The sequence below is a fragment of the Theropithecus gelada genome, chromosome 13 (assembly GCF_003255815.1).
Source record: "Theropithecus gelada isolate Dixy chromosome 13, Tgel_1.0, whole genome shotgun sequence".
Lineage (NCBI taxonomy): Eukaryota > Metazoa > Chordata > Mammalia > Primates > Cercopithecidae > Theropithecus > Theropithecus gelada.
The window spans coordinates 91,453,455-91,470,176 of NC_037681.1; the positions used below are offsets into that span (position 1 = coordinate 91,453,455).

Consider the following 16,722-nt stretch of genomic DNA (forward strand, 5'->3'; position numbering starts at 1 on the left):
CAAGTAAGCTTCAACCTTGAGTTGTTTTTTTTTTTTTTTCTGTGACAGAGTTTAGCTCTTGTTACCCAGGCTGGAGTGCAACAGCGCGATCTTGGCTCACTGCAAACTCCACTTCCCAGGTTCAAGTGATTCTCCTGCCTCAGCCTCCCAAGCAGCTGGGGTTACAGGCATGCCCCACCACACCTGGCTAATTTTGTACTTTTAGTAGAGACAGGGTTTCACCGTGTTGGTCAGGCTGATCTTGAATTCCTGACCTCAAGTGATCCACCTGCCTCAGCCTCCCAAAGTGCTGGGATTACAGGCATAAGCCACCGCGCCTGGCCGATTCAACCTTAATTTTTATGGCAGAAAGTCACTAGACAACGATCACAGTTGATACATTCAGAAACAGCAGTACATGCATATTATTTTGAGATACAGAGATATCTACAGCAGAAAAAAACACAGCTAAAATTGGTTTGCCTGTGGATAAGGGATTTGGGGCGGGATTTGGGCAGGGATTGTTGCCTTTTATTAGAAGGCCTTCAGTCCTATTTGATTCATTAAGTATGAACAAGTGTTGCCTTAAAAACTAAAAGTTTGGGGACAGGAGAAGAATAAAGAAAAATAGTGGTATATTTTATGAAATAAGAGAGAGGAAGTCTCACACACAGTATGGTAGGAAAGAGTGTGGAACGGTTAAGCTGGATACTGCATAACTATGGTAACAGATGTAGCTAATTTAAGACACAAATGAGGGTGTTGGAAAGATCTAAGAGAAATATGGTGTTAAGAGGGAAGGAGAATAAATTCTAAAAAAAGGGATGCTGAGATAATCAGTATGGATGCTATGCCATCTGACATGAGGAAAGGAGGAAAGAACCGAATCCGCCCTCACTTTTCCTGTCTTTTCACAGTAGATTTTTCAAAGTAAACCCCTAGATATTCTTATGGGGACTCCATGCCGAGTAAAGAAAGCAAATAAGATAAAATTCATACTCAATAAAATAACACAGGCAGAAAAATCACATCCATTGTTAAATGAAATTGTGTTTCATAAAGCCTCCATGCATTTCAAAGTTTAATAACTTCATTTGTTCTTTGAGAAAAACAATTTAAAAATAACATTCAAATGCCCTTGTATTGATTTTGCCTTCAATAAAATGATTCACAATCAAGCACAAACATTTAACAACCCTTTCAAAATTCCACAGAAAATTACCAAAGGAATGTAAAAATAGGAACAAATCTCCATCACTTTTGGTTACCAGGGAGGCTGCCATCCACGCGGCAGGAACTGTGAGGGATCAACATCTTTATAACACTAGTTCTTCCCATCCGGGAACATGACATTCTATTTCTTGAGTAAATATTGGTAATGCATATTTTCTGTGGAAATAGTCCATTTCATCAAGATTTTCACAGATGTTGGGATGCAATAATGCACAGTGTTCTTGAGATTTCACATCTTTTCTCCATGCTGTTCCATATGTCATTTCTAGCTTTGTGAATGTTTTTTGCCTTTTCATCTTAATTAGGCTTTCTGGAAGTTTGTCTATTTTATTGGCTTTCTAAAAGAACTAACTGGCTAGATAAAAGGTGGGGAGAGGGCATATAAGGAGGTAGAAAGAGTTGCTTTTGGAAGGGTTGGGAGGGTGGGAAAGCATGTTCAGAAAGATAGAGTGGTTCAGCCTACCTAGGGGGTAGAGCATAAAGGAAGAAGAGGAAGAGCAGTTGAGGCAGGTAAGGAGTTTGGGCTTTATCCAGAAGGTAGAGAAATGATGAGATTAGATTTTTGTTTTAAAGAGATCATCTATGCAACACAGTGAGACCTCATCTCTACTAGATATAAAAAAAAATTAGCCAGGCATGTTGGCATACACTGTAGTCCCAGCTGCTTGGGAAGTTGAGATGGGAGGATTGCTTGAGCCCAGGAGGTCAAGGCTGCAGTGAGCCGTGACTGCACCACTGCACTCCAGCCTGAGCAACAGAGCAAGACCCTGTCTCAAAAGAAAAAAAAAAAAAAGATAAACTGTGGATGGAGGAAGACTGGGCTGGGAGCAGGGAAGAAGGTGGGGGGACTCTAAAGTAATCCAGGGTTTCAGCCAGGAGCAGTGTGGCCATATGAAACAGAAACCCAGGCAAAGTAGCCCAGGCAGAATGGAAGGCAACATCGACATGGAAACCAAAGTCTAGCCTGGACTCATGGAAACCACTAGAATTGTAATCAATTCAGGGAGCCATGGGGATGGGGTGAAGGATGTCAAATGGTCCTTAGAGCTGCTACTGATAGAAGCCACAGGGATTTACTACTTGGCCTAGTAAGTTTTTTGAAGCCACTTCAAGACTGGAAAAAAGGCACAGATAAACATTCCTGATATTAAATGGAGCACAGAAATTTGTTTTCAGGTACCTAGATCCTAAGCTCTCTGGCCTCCAGATTCTGCCCTGGAAGCTTGCAGGATGAGGCCCTATACATTACGGGTATTTACTGCTGGGTGGAGTAGCATTTATTTACGTACTTTTGTATCTTCATTTTTAGCTGCATCTGGTGAAGTGATCAGAATCAACCTTGATTGAAGCTGGATATATTATATCCCCACTTTACTGGGAGCTCCCTCAGCACATGTCTGAGGAACTGAGGATGCTATGGTTTGGATATTTGATCCCTCCAAAGCTCATGTTGAAGGAGGGGGTGCCTCTTGGGAGGTGTTTGGGTCACGGTGGTGGATCCCTCATGAATGGCTTGGAGCCATTCTTGCAGTAGTGAGTGAGATCTCACTCTTTTCATTCCCATAACAGCTGGTTGTTAAGAAGAGCCTGGCATCTCCCTCCCCTCTCTCTTGCTTCCTCTCTTGCCATGTGATCTCTGCACACACCAGCTCCCCTTTGCTTTCTGTCAGGAGTGGAAGCAGCCTGAGGCTTCCACAAGCTGCCCAGTCTTCCAGCCAGTAGAATCATGAGCCAAGTAAACCTTTTCTCTATAAATTACCTAGCCTTGGATATGCCTTCATAGCAACACAGGCAGACTAAGATGGGGGTCTGCCACTCAAGGTGGCAGTGCTGATAGATTTCCCAGGGCCCTTGGATTTATATCCCTCATGCCCACCCCACTAACCATACCACAGCCCACCTAGCCCTGTTGCATTAAGCCTGGGGATACTAGCACTCAGCTGAGAGGACATCACTGCTTCTTCCCAGGAAAGCCCCTTGATGCTCATGGGCTGGTTGATATTGGCTGGCACCATCTGTACTCTAACTTTTTACAGAGTCCTTAAAGAATCTAGGCCCAGTGTTTGTTCTCTTCTCTAAAACTCAAATCGATGTTTTCCTTACTATGTTTGTCTTTGTTCATTTTGAAGAAAAGGAAGGCAAATATTTAGGCCAATGGTGCCATCTTGAAACCTACATATGTGTGTTTATAACCCTGTACCTGCAACTCGGACCTTGGGTCCCAGCCCTGACACATGCATACATCTGCCTCTCTACTGGCCATCCCCACCTCAAACTCATCTTGTCTAAAACTGACCACTGTCTTGCACAAACCACTTCCTTCTTGGCTGTGCTGGATTCCCCAATAATCAGACAAAGTGAGTCTTAGAGCACCAAGCAAAGCAGGGCTCCAAATACTCTTGGAATAAATTTGATCTATATTTTTTGAAGCATCAGAGTAGTCACCATGGAGATGTTATAACAATGAATAAGATACAAATGGTACAATTCTAATTTTTTAAAGTTTCTGAGAAACAAGTCTGATGTACTTTGTTTGAGGATACAAATTTAGATTATAAAATTATAAAAAGAAAGCAAGAAAATGGTCACCATAAAAGGAAGGTGAGTGGTTACCTCCAGGGGGAAGCAGGGTGTGGTCCGAGGGTACACTGGGCTCTGGGAGCTGGCTGTGTCCTGCTTCTCGACCTGCATGGTGGTCACACGGGCATTCACTTTATATTTTGCTAAACTGCACATTTGTTTCATGTCGTTTCTTATATCTGTTATGTTTTATATATTTTAAGGTTTTTTAAAATAAAGTAGTCACTACAAGGGAAAGAAACAAAACTTCCGTGGGCTTTCATACAGTTATTTTGATAAAGTTGGCAACAAACTTATCTTCCATCATACAAAATGCCAGAAGACAAAAGAAGAATATTTGGAGTTTTTAGGTAAAAAGATTATGATGAAGAAGTGTATGCCCCAAAAGGATGATGTTACCGTGAGAGGGCAACATAAAGAAGTTAGAGGGCAAGCAAGAACTACCGGAACATACTACCTTTCCTGAAAAAGATTCCAGCTAATCAAGGAATAAGTGAAAATGAAGATTGAGCATAGGAAATGGACTGAGTGTTGTAACCTATATAACTCTCAGTCTAGATAGCAGCTGTTAGTATGGTTAGGAAACATAATATAAATGTCAAAAATAATTCTGGAAAGCAAAAGCATGCACTGCTTTTTTTTTTTTTTTTTTTTTTTTTTAAGAAAATAATCTGGATCTAAAAGCCAAATATTTTTTTTTTTGAAACGAAGTCTCTCGCTCTGTCGCCCAGGCTGGACGGAGTGCAGTGGCGCGATTCTGGCTCACTGCAAGCTCCGCCTCCTGGGTTCTCGCCATACACTTGCCTCAGCCTCAGACGAGTAGCTGGGACTACAGGCACCCGCCTCCACGCCCGGCTAATTTTTTGTATTTTTAGTAGAGACGGGGTTTCACCGCGTTAGCCAAGATTATCTCGATCTCCTGACCTCGTGATCCACCCATCTCAGCCTCCCAAAGTGCTGGGATTACAGGCGTAAGCCACCGCACCTGGCAAGCCAAAATGTTTTTAAGGCAAAAAGTTAGTGGCAATAGATGGGCAACAAAAAAGAAATTAAAGCTGGGCATGGTGGCTTACACCTGTAATCCCAGTACTCTGGGAGGCCTAGGCAGGTGGATCACCTGAGATCAGGAGTTTGAGACCAGCCTGGCCAACGTGGTGAAACCCGGTCTCTACTAAAAATACAAAATTAGCCGGGCATGGTCTGGTGCCTGTAATCCCAGCTACTTGGGAGGCTGAGGCATGAGAATCACTTGAACCCAGGAGACAGAGGTTGCAGTGAGATAAGATCGTACCACTGAACTCCAGCCTGGGTGACAGAAAAAAAGAAGGAAGGAATTAAAGTATACTAAATCTCTCATTATTTATGAAAGAACAAATAGACACAACTATATTTTTTAATGTTAATGAAGACAAGTAGAAAAAATGGGCAGACAATTTCCCTTTTATCTAAAGAACAAGGGACTCTTACACTACATTTAAGTTAAGAAACGGGATGGGAAAATAGCTTGGAATTTTTTTAATGTAAAATAAAATTTTAGAAGATCTGTGACTGTATCACATACAATAAATGTAAATTTAGTCACAATTGGATTAAAAATCCAATTATGATGCTTAAAATAGACAAAAATCAAAATGACATAAAAGAAGAAAGCTTAAGAAGAAAGAGAATGAGCATCACGCCAGGGAAATGAAAACAGAAAGAAGGCGGGACCAGATTTCTTATCACACAGTAAAATTTAAGACAAAAATGAAAATACAATGAGACAAAGAAGGTCTGGAAATACGGAAGATTCACCCCACAATGGAGAGTCAAGGGTCACAACGTCTGTGTCACAGAGGATAACCAGTCATCCCCATTTGCCTGGCACTGTCCTAGCTTCAGCACTGAAAATCCCACATCCCAGAAAACCCATCAGTCCTAGGCAATCAGGGCCCTAAGTAATACAGCATCAAATGTAACTATGTAAAAACATATAAAAAACACACGAATACATATCTATAGCATATAATTACATAATTATATATCAAATAAATATATAAATATAACTGTATATAATATATATGGTTTTAAAGGTGTAGGGATATGCTAAAGGACATAGCAAAAGGAAAGCGGTCAAAAATATCATTTTCTTTTTTTTTTTTTTTTTTTTTTTTTTTGGAGATGGAGTTTCACTCTTGTTGCCCAGGCTGGAGCGCAGTGCCGTGATCTCGGCTCACTGCAACCTCCACGTCCTGGGTTCAAGCAATTCTCCTGCCTCAGCCTCTAGAGTAGCTGGGATTACAGGCGCCCGCCACCACACCCAGCTAATTTTTGTATTTTTAGTAGAAATGGGGTTTCACAATGTTGGCCAGGCTGGTCTGGAACTCCTGACCTCAGGTGATCCACCCTGCCTCGGCCTCCCAAAGTGCTGGGATTATAGGCGTGAGCCACTGCACCCAGCCAAAAATATCATTTGAGACTAACATCTTTTGTATTCTTTGACAGATTACTTAGGTACAAAGAAAAGTTTAAAATAAATTTGAATAATATAATCAATAAATTTGTTTAAATCTATACAACTGAAGTTTAGCCTCCACAGAGGATATACTTTCTCTTCATCTCTTTCAGTAACATTGGCAAAGCTTTCCTATGTAGTTTATCTTGGAAGACAGACCAGGATGAAATCTTTACTAGAAGATTGCCATTCCATGAGTGCTCTTCGAGTTTGGAAGATTTAGTGGTGGTTGTCATTGAAGACAGGCAGTTTTTTGTATTACTGCTTTAAAATTCTTTCAGGCTAAAACTGTAGCAGCCAAGGTATATGGAGTCAAATATTGTGGCTGCAATCTCTTCTAAAGACTCAAATTTCTATTCCAAGAATCTATGTGTGCCCCTGTACATAGTTCAAAATGCTTAAACTATATAAAAATCCCTTTTGGAGGAAAAAATTTCTCATAGACCTCGTGGTTGACCTAAGTCACTTTTATTAAAATGTAACTTAAATATGTATACTCATAAATACCAGTTCTAAGCACCTATGCTTTACAGCTTTATATTATTAAAATGCCAAAACAATATACAAATACAACCATCAACTTTAAAATATCAAATTAATAAAATTAATTTATTGCAATAGGTAAGTCTTTCACATGTAACAACTCATTCTTATAATATCGCCATGCAATCAATGCCATATATTTATTCCTATATTATCATAAGAAACTGAGCAGCAGAGAGGTTGAGTAACTTGCCTAAAGTCTCACAGCTAGTAAGTAGAAAAATAATTTTTGAAGTCAGACAGTCTGCTGTCACTCAACCATCAGAACAAATTACCCGTCTCATTTTCTTTTCTTTTTTTTTTTTTTTTTTTGAGATGGAGTCTCGCTCTGTTGCCCAGGCTGGAGTGCAGTGGCGTGATCTCGGCTCACTGCAACCTCTGCCTCCAGGGTTCAAGTGATTCTCCTGCCTCAGCCTCCTGAGTAGCTGAGATTACAGTTGCCCACCACCATGCCCAGCTAATTTTTGTATTTTTAGTAGAGACGGGGTTTCACTATGTTGGTCAGCGTGGTCTCGAACTCCTGACCTCAGGTGATCCACCTGCCTCAGCCTCCCAAAGTGCTGGAATTACAGGCGTGAGCCACAGTGCCCGGCCCCGTCTCATTTTCTTAGATGTAAGGTACCTATTGGAGAGTTACTAAATATGCATTAAATGAAGATCTAATTCAAATATTGTTAAAATCCACAACAGCTACTTTTCTGTTGTGTTTTTACTACATCTGCTGCTAATAAATTGCTGCACACTTGATCCACACACAGGTAGAACTGGCATGAGATCTTCAATCCCTGCCAATAGAGCAGTGGTCGCCAGGAGCTGTTCTTTTGGAGTTGGCAAGCTGTGTGTGCCCTGTGTAGACTCACTCTCTCCACTATTCAAACTCCCCTTCCCTTCCCATGGGCTGTGGCTGGAGCCATCAGTCCTGTCCATGGCTCAAATGGAAAGATACAAAGGCAAACACAGACTCCAGCATCGGTTTCAGCCTTGCCATCAAGATGATCCAGAACACGTTTTTATTGCTAATTATTTATGATTAGCACTGGAATATGCCAGGCATGGTGGCTCCTGCCTGTAGTCACAGCTACTCAGGAGGGAGATGTGGGAGAACCACTTGAGCCCAGGAGGTCCAGGCTGCAGTGAACTATGATCATGCCACTGCATTCCAGCCTGGGCAACAGAGCAAGATCCCTACTCAAACAGTCTGGGTGACAGAGCGAGACTCCGCAAAAACAAAGATTATCACTGGAATAAAACCACGAATGTCAGAGAATACACAGAGCCTTCAAGATATCTTCAGAACCCCAGGGGGCTGAGAGACCTGTGGCCTGGTATCATTAGGTCACGCTGAGGGCCCCTGTAAAAAACAACCCTGTGAAATTTGTCCTTGTGTCTGACGAGGAGGTGATTGAAGGCATCATTTCAAACACTATGTCATATTAGGAAAAAGTTCCTTTCTGGTCTGGGAATCAAGAACTGTCGGCTGGGCAAAGTGGCTCACACCTGTAATCCCAGCACTCCGGGAGGCAGAGGCAGGTGGATCACTTGAGGCCAAGAGTTTGAGACCAGCCTGGCCAACATGGTGAAACCCTGTCTCCACTAAAAATACAAAAATTAGCCGGGTGTGGTGGCATGCTATTTGGGAGGCTGAGGCATGAGAATCACTCGAACCCAGGAGGTGGATGTTGCAGTGAGCTGAGATCATGCCACTGCACTCCAGCCTGGGCGACAGAGTGAGATTGTGTCTCAAAAAAATACAAAACGTAAAAAATAAAAAAATAATTGTTGTGTTTTTATGTTCTGGCCATATATTATTTTGTGTTTTGTGTTTTTCCCACACAGCTGTTATCACAATTTGTAATTATATATTCATCTGAGAGATTTCTTGACGAATGTCCATTTCTTACATTTGTCTTTAAGTGCCCATCAGGGCAGAGACCACGTCTATCTGCTTTATCCCTTTGTTCCCAGTACGTCTCACAGCACCGTCTCACAGCACCCGGCACGTAGTAAGTCCTCACTGAATGTTTGTTGAGTGAAGTGTGTGAATGAGTTTAACAAATGAATAAAACATATAAGCCATGGGTTCATCAATTTCTTTTTTCCTTATGCTGCAAGAAAGTTTAGAGCTGGATTTGTTTCTTGCCTGTAGCCATTGTAGAAGGTATCATGCTCATGTTTTTGTATAAGCCTCATGCTTAAGACCATTTTATGACTCCACCCTTAGTGTCCTTTTTTCTTTCCCAACTACTTCCAAGTTAGGCTGCCTTGCCATATTTACGAATCCCTGTAAACTATCTTAAATCCCTTGTGGAACAGGTGGTAATAAATAAATATATCTGCTAGTCTTTTTTATATATATTTAAAATCTTAACACTAAACCCACTGCCAGCAAACACATTTGCTCATCTGTTAACCTTAAGAATAGCTGAGATCTGCTAATTCCAGCACTATACTAATATTTAAAACAAATTCAACCCAAGCCTAGAAACCACAGCATATCATGCAGGCATTGTTGTACGTTGTGTATGTGACAAGCATGTTTCTAATAAGGCTACTTTCTTGTGGACAAGAAAGAACATAGGGCTTACTACAAAATTCTTATGGATTTTGGATCAAAGAATAATTCATCTTTAGTGGTTTTTCAAAATGTGTTGACATCATACTAATAATGAAAACTTTGCTTTTACTTGTGCCCTATGCACGGAGGAGTGGGGGAGGAGGGCTGGGCAAGATCCTGATCTATAGGAGAAAAGTCTCTACAAAGAAAAGTTTGATCACCTTACACAATTAAAGTAGAACATTATAAAGTAAAAATATTAAATGGTCTAAACCCCCCTTTTAAGTCTCTAACATATATTATTCATATGCTAATGGAGATATTATTTGCAAGTCTGAAACGTCATAGTTCTCGTCTTTGGTCAGATTCATTTAAAGCACTTAAAATGCTGACTTGCTATTTTTCTCTTAAAAAAACAGAACATAATTTTCTAATCCCGTTAATGAGAACACCCCTCACTGAACAAGTTAAACATCTCAGGAATCCCAGCTAGACCCACAAACTAGAAGTGAAAGCAGTTGCTTGCACCCTCTTCAATCCCTTTGCTTCCGCCAGGATGCCAGACCAACCACTCCTTTTGGGTTACTCAGAAAGCACGAAATGTGCATTTAGGAAACTGAGATTCGATTTCTATTATCAATAAAGCTCATGTGAGTCCGTTGAATCTTGGACGACAAACGGCAAGAGGGAAGAGTGGGTGTAAGGAAACAGATGGGTAATAACCGTGTGTCAGAGATAAATGACAGTTTTTTAAAGAATTTGATAGGGTGTGAGCTGAGGCTTGCTTTTTTATTTTCTATTTCTGTTTCCTATTTTCTATTTTTATTTTTGGGCAGGAGATGGAGATTAGGGGTGAGAAAAGGAAGGAAGAGAAAAGGCAAGACAATAGGCCAGACCCGAGAGCCTGATCTGCATCCTAAAGCAGTCTGCCCCTCCCTCCCTTCCCCCCAACACCAGGTAGGCTGTGGTGTGATTTCAAAACAAGCAGACGCCGACTCCCGCCTCTAGGACCGGGATGGCCTCCGCCCCGGCAACAGAAAGGGAGGGAAGGCAGGGAGAGGAGAGGGAAGATGGAAGAGGGGAACAGACTGGCAAGACCCCCTCGGGGACAGTGGGGGTTTTTTCCCTCCAAAGTGGTGGAGTCGCATAAAATCCAAACCCACGAGGCCCGCTCACGTGCCGGTTGCCCCGATCTCAATGTGGGCGGCTGCCGACGCCGCACCTGCTCGGCCCGCCAATGCGGCTGAGCGCCGCGCCGCCGGCGATCGCGAGGCCCCGGGGGACGCGCCCAGCCCCGCCAAGCCCGCCCCGCACGGCTCTCCCGGAGGGCGGCGGCCGAGCGGGAAGGAAAGAGAGGGGAGAGGAGGGGCGGCCCCGCCCGGCTAGGCGAGGCAAGGCTCGCCGCCGCTCCATTCGGACCCAAAAGAAAGCCCCACCTGTCAGGCGTTACGCTCCAGGCGAGGGTCCCACCATCCCCAAGCAGGGGCCAGTGCTTGCAGCCCCGATTTCCTAGGAGCCTCCGATGCTACATCATCACCAGAAACCTTAAGGCGCAAAACACACTGGCGCCGGCCAGGGCTGCAGCACCGACGCGCTCGGCAACAGAGCGCCCCACCTGGGCCGAGCGGCTCCCGCCCGGCCGAGGGATGCCAGGGTCTCCGCGCCAGGACACCAGCGACCCCAGGCAGCCCACCAAGCCCACTCCCCAGACCCTTACCTCCTGAGTGGCATCTTAGCTCTCTCCGGTCGGCCACTGCGGGTTGGTTTTGTTATTTTATGGGTTTGGGGGCGGGGGGGTTGCGCTTAAAAAATCCACCCAGCTAATTTGCAGAGCAGCGTTTTCTGCCCATGCTGCAGCCCGCGCTCGTCAGAGCTGCTGGGAGATCACCCAGCAGTGCAGCGGCTCCGCGGCGGCGGGGATGACTGGCCACGGACGCCGCAGTTCCTTGACAAAAGGCTCGGGTTCCCGCTAGTTCCTCACAGCCCTGCCGTCAGAATTAAAGCCATTTCCCGCACGAGGCTGGGAGGAAATGAGAGCTCTCCCGGCCCTGCGCGCTGACAAAAGGCCGCTGCGCGGTGCCCACAGCGCCCCCTCCAGCGGGCCGAGCCGGCCGCCCGAGGGCCGCGGTGCTGCAGTGCCCCCGCCCGCAGCGCCCCCCACCGTCCCGCAGCGGCCCCGCCCCGCAGCGCCCCCCTCCGCCCGGCAGCGCCCCCTCGCCGCAGCGCCGCCGCAGACCCCCCTAGCCAGGCTTCCAGCCTCCTTCCACCCCGGCCCCACACCACTTACTGCCCGGGATGGCCAGCGCTCAGCAGGGGAGTCTGTTACTAGGGAGAAAATCTGAAACAGAGCTCCCTTGGGGGAATGTATCCTCCCTGGAAGGGAGAAAGCAAAAGTCTTACACTTGGAATATTTCTTTTCGTCTGGAAAGGACAACTAGCCTTCGGAAGATAATTCTGTTAGTGATTTTAATAGCAATTATTTAACTGAATTCCAAACCAAAATTCTCTCTGTCCTGATTCTCACTTCCTTTTCAACTAGGACAAAATTTTTGTTGTGGCCCTGCCCTTGGGGGCTGTGGACCCAACGCTCTCCAACTCTCATTACATTCTCCTCCCACTCCTTTCCTTCCTCAGGTCTCCCGCCCCAGAAGGAACAGGTGTGTAGTGAGTGGGGAACGGATAGGGAACCAGAATACTTCGGTTGCCGTCTTAGAGCTGCTCTTAATCAGCTGTGTGACCTTAATCAACCCACTTAACCTCTCTGGGCCTCATCGTCTTCCTCTGTAAAATGACAGTGTACCTAAGGCACCTCGCATTTCCAATACTTTCAAGGCCTGGCCCTCAGAGAGTAGGGGTATTAAGAGGTAGCTCTGGACTTTTCATCCCCGTAATCTCCACCAGTCCCCAAAACTCCCCTCAATCAACATCCTCTCCAAGGGCTTTTGAAAATGTGCTTGTGAAAACGTACAGCTTCCAGAAAAGCCTCTGGCCACTGATCCAAAACCTAATCATGGCCCCTCTGCCCTTCCAGGTTCTGGGGCACCACAGCCCTCAGACACCCTCACAAAAGTCACTGGCCCCCATCACAGTGCTGCTGTGGAACCAGAATCTCTGGAGGTAGGCTCAGGATTTGGTAATTTTAACAAGCAACCCTAGTGATTCCTTTGCATACTAACACTTCAGAAACACCACTCTGAGAGATACTACTGATTTAGAAAAGAAAATGCCCATAACAACCCTAGAACTTCTGTTTCAGATGCCAGGATAAACTTGTCTTTCTGCTCCAGCCCCTCTTCCCCTACAAGAAACACACATGCACACCTGGTCCCTGCACCCTCCTTCCATACTCAGAGCTTCTCACTCATTCTCATTCAGAATCACTGATGCCACAAGCCTTCTCCCCATTCTCCTGTCAAAACCTGCTAGAAGAATTGTAACAAGCTCAGCCACACAAGATGAAACCCCTTCCCCTCCTCACCCCAGGACCTAGGTCTGTCTGGTCAAGGAAGCCAGGAAGTGTTATGTTTATTGAGACATTCCTGGCAGCCATAGCTCTTTTGGTGCCAATGAGTGATGAGATCTGAGAAACAGGGAAACCCTTCTCCAGAGCTCAGAAGTCACAGGTAAGGTGGGCTCTATATCTTAATAGATATCTTAATAGATAATACATATCTTAATAGAACCCCCAAAGAGAATGGAGAATTTTTGTTAGAAATAGCAGGTTTCATAAGTCACCCCAGTCATTTCCATCCCTCCAAATTTCTCTTCCTAGTGTGTTATTTTGTTTTCTCACACGAATCCTAGCAAACCCTTGTTGGTTCCTGGCACTGTTCTGAGGGCTTTACATGCATTTTCACATAATCCTTACAAAACCTCTGTGAGGGTGGTATTATTATCATCCCCATTTTATAGATGAAGAGACTGAGGCCCAGAGATGTTAAGTCGCTTGCCCTAGGTCACACAGCTAATAGGTGACTGAGCAAGGAATCAAACTCAAGTGCTGTGACTCCAGAGTTTGTGGGCCCTAAACACTACACTGCATGGCCTCCCAGAGGGGACAAGAAAAGAAACTTTTTTTTCTTTTGAAACAGAGTCTCATTCTGTCACCCAGGCTGGAGTGCAGTGGCACAATCTCGGCTCACTGCAACCTCCTCTCCATAGGTTCAAGCGATTCTCCTGCCTCAGCCTCCCGAGTAGCCAGGATTATAGGCATGCACCACCACACCCAGCTGATTTCTGTATTTTTAGTAGAGATGGGTTTTCACCATGTTGGCCAGGCTGGTCTGGAACTCCTGACCTCAGGTGATCTGCCCGTCTCGGCCTCCCAAAGTGCTGGGATTACAGGCATGAGCCACCACGCCAGGCCGAAAATAAACTGCCTTGTATTTTTATATATATATATATCTCATATATACATATATGTATGTATATATGACATACATATATGTATGTGTGTATATATGTATGTATATATTATGTATAATATATGACATATACACAATATATGTATATATTATATATGACATATACACAATATAAGTATGTATTATATGACATATATACAATGTATGTATATATTATATATGACATGTACAATATAGGTATATATTATATATGACATATACACAATATAAGTATGTATTATATGACATATACACTATATATATATTATATATGAAATATACACTATATAGGTATATATTATGTATGACATACACTATATATGTGTATATTATATATGACATATACACTATACATGTATGTTATATATTACATATACACAATATATATTATATATTACATATATTTATATATATATGTCTGGCCTCTCCCAGGGTCCATCTGATACTGCATACTGAGAAAGCGGTGCCATCCTGGGACTTCAGGAATTGTCCAAATGTCAGACAGGAAATAAGACTTCATTAATTCCCACATTCATAGCCTATAAGAAATTTTAATTGAAGTTCCAGAAATTCTCAATTTCAAATTCACTTCAAAATCCAAGAAAAGGAATCACAACTGTAATTGGCTCCAACTCTCACTGGAAGACCACGAGACTTCAGAGCTTCCACTGCAACAAGCCCAAGATGTCTGGCCCTTAACTGGGGCCAGCAAAACATGAGACCCCCATGTCAGACCAGGGAAAATCACCACTGGCTAACCCTCCATGGCCAGATAGTTTAAAATTAGACTTTCTGACTGATTTGCAGTAAAATTTCTCATCTTCCAAGTCTTCTGACAAAAATGTAGAATAGTAGAGAGAGAAGCTGGCCAAGAATAACTAGTAGAGAGAGAAGCTGGCAGTGCAACAGACACTGGCAGTGCCCCAGTGAGCCCCACCTCCTGGTATCCATGCCCTGTGTATTACCCTCTCCTTAGGTGCTGGCACGACTGTGGCTCACTTCTAACCAACAGGATAAGCCAAAGGTAATGGGATGTTCACTTCTGTGATTATATCACATAAGATTCTTTGTCTTGCTAGCAGACTGCCTCAGTTGGCTTCTTGACCTGCATGCTTTCATTAGTAGCCATGTTTGGAAGATCTACATGGCAAGGAACTGAGGGTGACATCCAGCCAATAGCCAGCTGGAAACTGAGACCCTCAGTCCAAAAAAGTCCTAGAGGAAATGAATTCCACTAACCATCACATAAGTTTAGAGGCAGAGCCTTCCCCAGTTAAGCCTTCCACTGAGAACCCAGCCCTGCTGACACCTTGATTTCTGCCTTGTGAGAGACACTGAAGCAAAGGACTCAGTTAAGTAAAACCAGACTCAACTCCTGGCCACAGAAACCATGAGATAATAAATGTGTTGTTTTAAGTTGCTTGGTTTGCATTAATTTGTTACACAGCAATAGATAACTAATACGGGAGCTTAGCACTCTATAGGCCCAGGCATGCTTATCAATGACCTTTTCTAGGGCATGCTGGAAATACTGGAGAAATTAACACCCCTGGGATCAGCCCTCAACCAATGACCATTAGGAGTTTGTGGATAAACAGCCTGGCTCACTCATCCCTGAGAGTTGGGAGAATACCTCAATGGTCTCCATTGTCTCCCAGAGAGCCTCAGCAGGATTGAGCCCCAGCTGCCCACAACAGTAACTTACCTGCTCACTCATGCATCTTTTGTGGACTTTTCTTCCCTATATCACTTTCCCACTCCCTTACAGGTGCTTCCCGGGCTTGCTTCCCAACTTACACTCAAATCGTAATCTACTTTTAGGGGAACCCACTTTAAGATGGGGCAGGGGAGGGAAGATAGTGCTTTCAAAGGAAGACCACTGATAAATCGTAAGTCTAGATGTTCTGAAGATACCCAATAAATGAAAGTTCACCTCTATGGCTGATACTGCTCTGGAAAGAGAACTGAATTGGGAGTCCAGGGCCTGGGGCTCCAATCTCAGTCCCAGGGAGCATGTGGACTTAGGAAAGACCCTGACCCCTTATTCTCCCTTACCCAGCTATAAAGTGAGGGTAACAGCACTTGCCCTCTGTTATGGGCTGAATCGCATCCCCCTCAAATTTATGTGTTGAAGCCCTAGCCCCCAGTGCTTCACAATGTGACTGGATTTGGAGCTAAGTCCTTTAAAAAAGTAATTAAGGTAAAATGATGTCATATGTGTGGGCCCTAATCCAGTATGATTGATGTCCTTGTAAGAAATTTGGACACAAACTGGCATAAAGGGATGACCATATGAGGACACAGCAAGAAGGCAGCCATCTACACTCCAAGAAGAAATCATATCTGCCCACACCTTAATCTCAGACTTTGAGCCTCTAGAATGGTAAGACCACACATTTCTGTGGTTTACCATTACCATCTGGGATGCTTTGTTATGGGAGCCCCAGAAAACTAATACATCCTCCACGTGGCCAAGGTTATCATGTAGACAAAATGGGACATCAAGTGAAAGCACTTAGGTCTTATTACTTATTGAGACAACCAGACAGTGTAACCCCAGCCACGCCAGGAAATAACCAGAGTGGTTCCAGAGACAGAGAGCCCCAGACTCCAGTTCCCACCCTCACATTAGGTCCAGACCTGGAGAGCTGTGGATAGAACCATGTTGAGCCCTGATAACAAGTAAGTCCCTCTAGGGGAGGACTTCATGGACCCAGATGTTAAGTGCACTAGTTCCTCCTACCAGCCCACAATTTTTTTTATGTTCGCCACTTGCCCAGCAGGACTTATTATTCTGGAGTTGTTATTCCTAGAATGTGCTAAAGCTTTCAGAGTCTGTCTTGAAACTTGAAGCTGATACCTCAGATAGACCCAGGGATTTGTTTCTGGTACCATGACTCTCTTACTACCAATGCCCCTCAGGCGACTAGACCAGT

At 44.1% G+C, this 16,722-nt stretch overlaps 1 protein-coding gene across 1 annotated transcript in view; it reads right to left on the reverse strand.

Annotated features, from left to right (window-relative positions):
* ADD2 (adducin 2) overlaps positions 1–11,461 on the reverse strand; it is a 109,850-nt gene extending 98,389 nt beyond the window's left edge. Inside the window, 1 exon segment of the mRNA XM_025354038.1 lies at positions 11,101–11,461. The gene's annotated coding sequence lies outside the window, so the exon portion shown is untranslated.
* Positions 11,462–16,722: the final 5,261 nt, after the last annotated feature.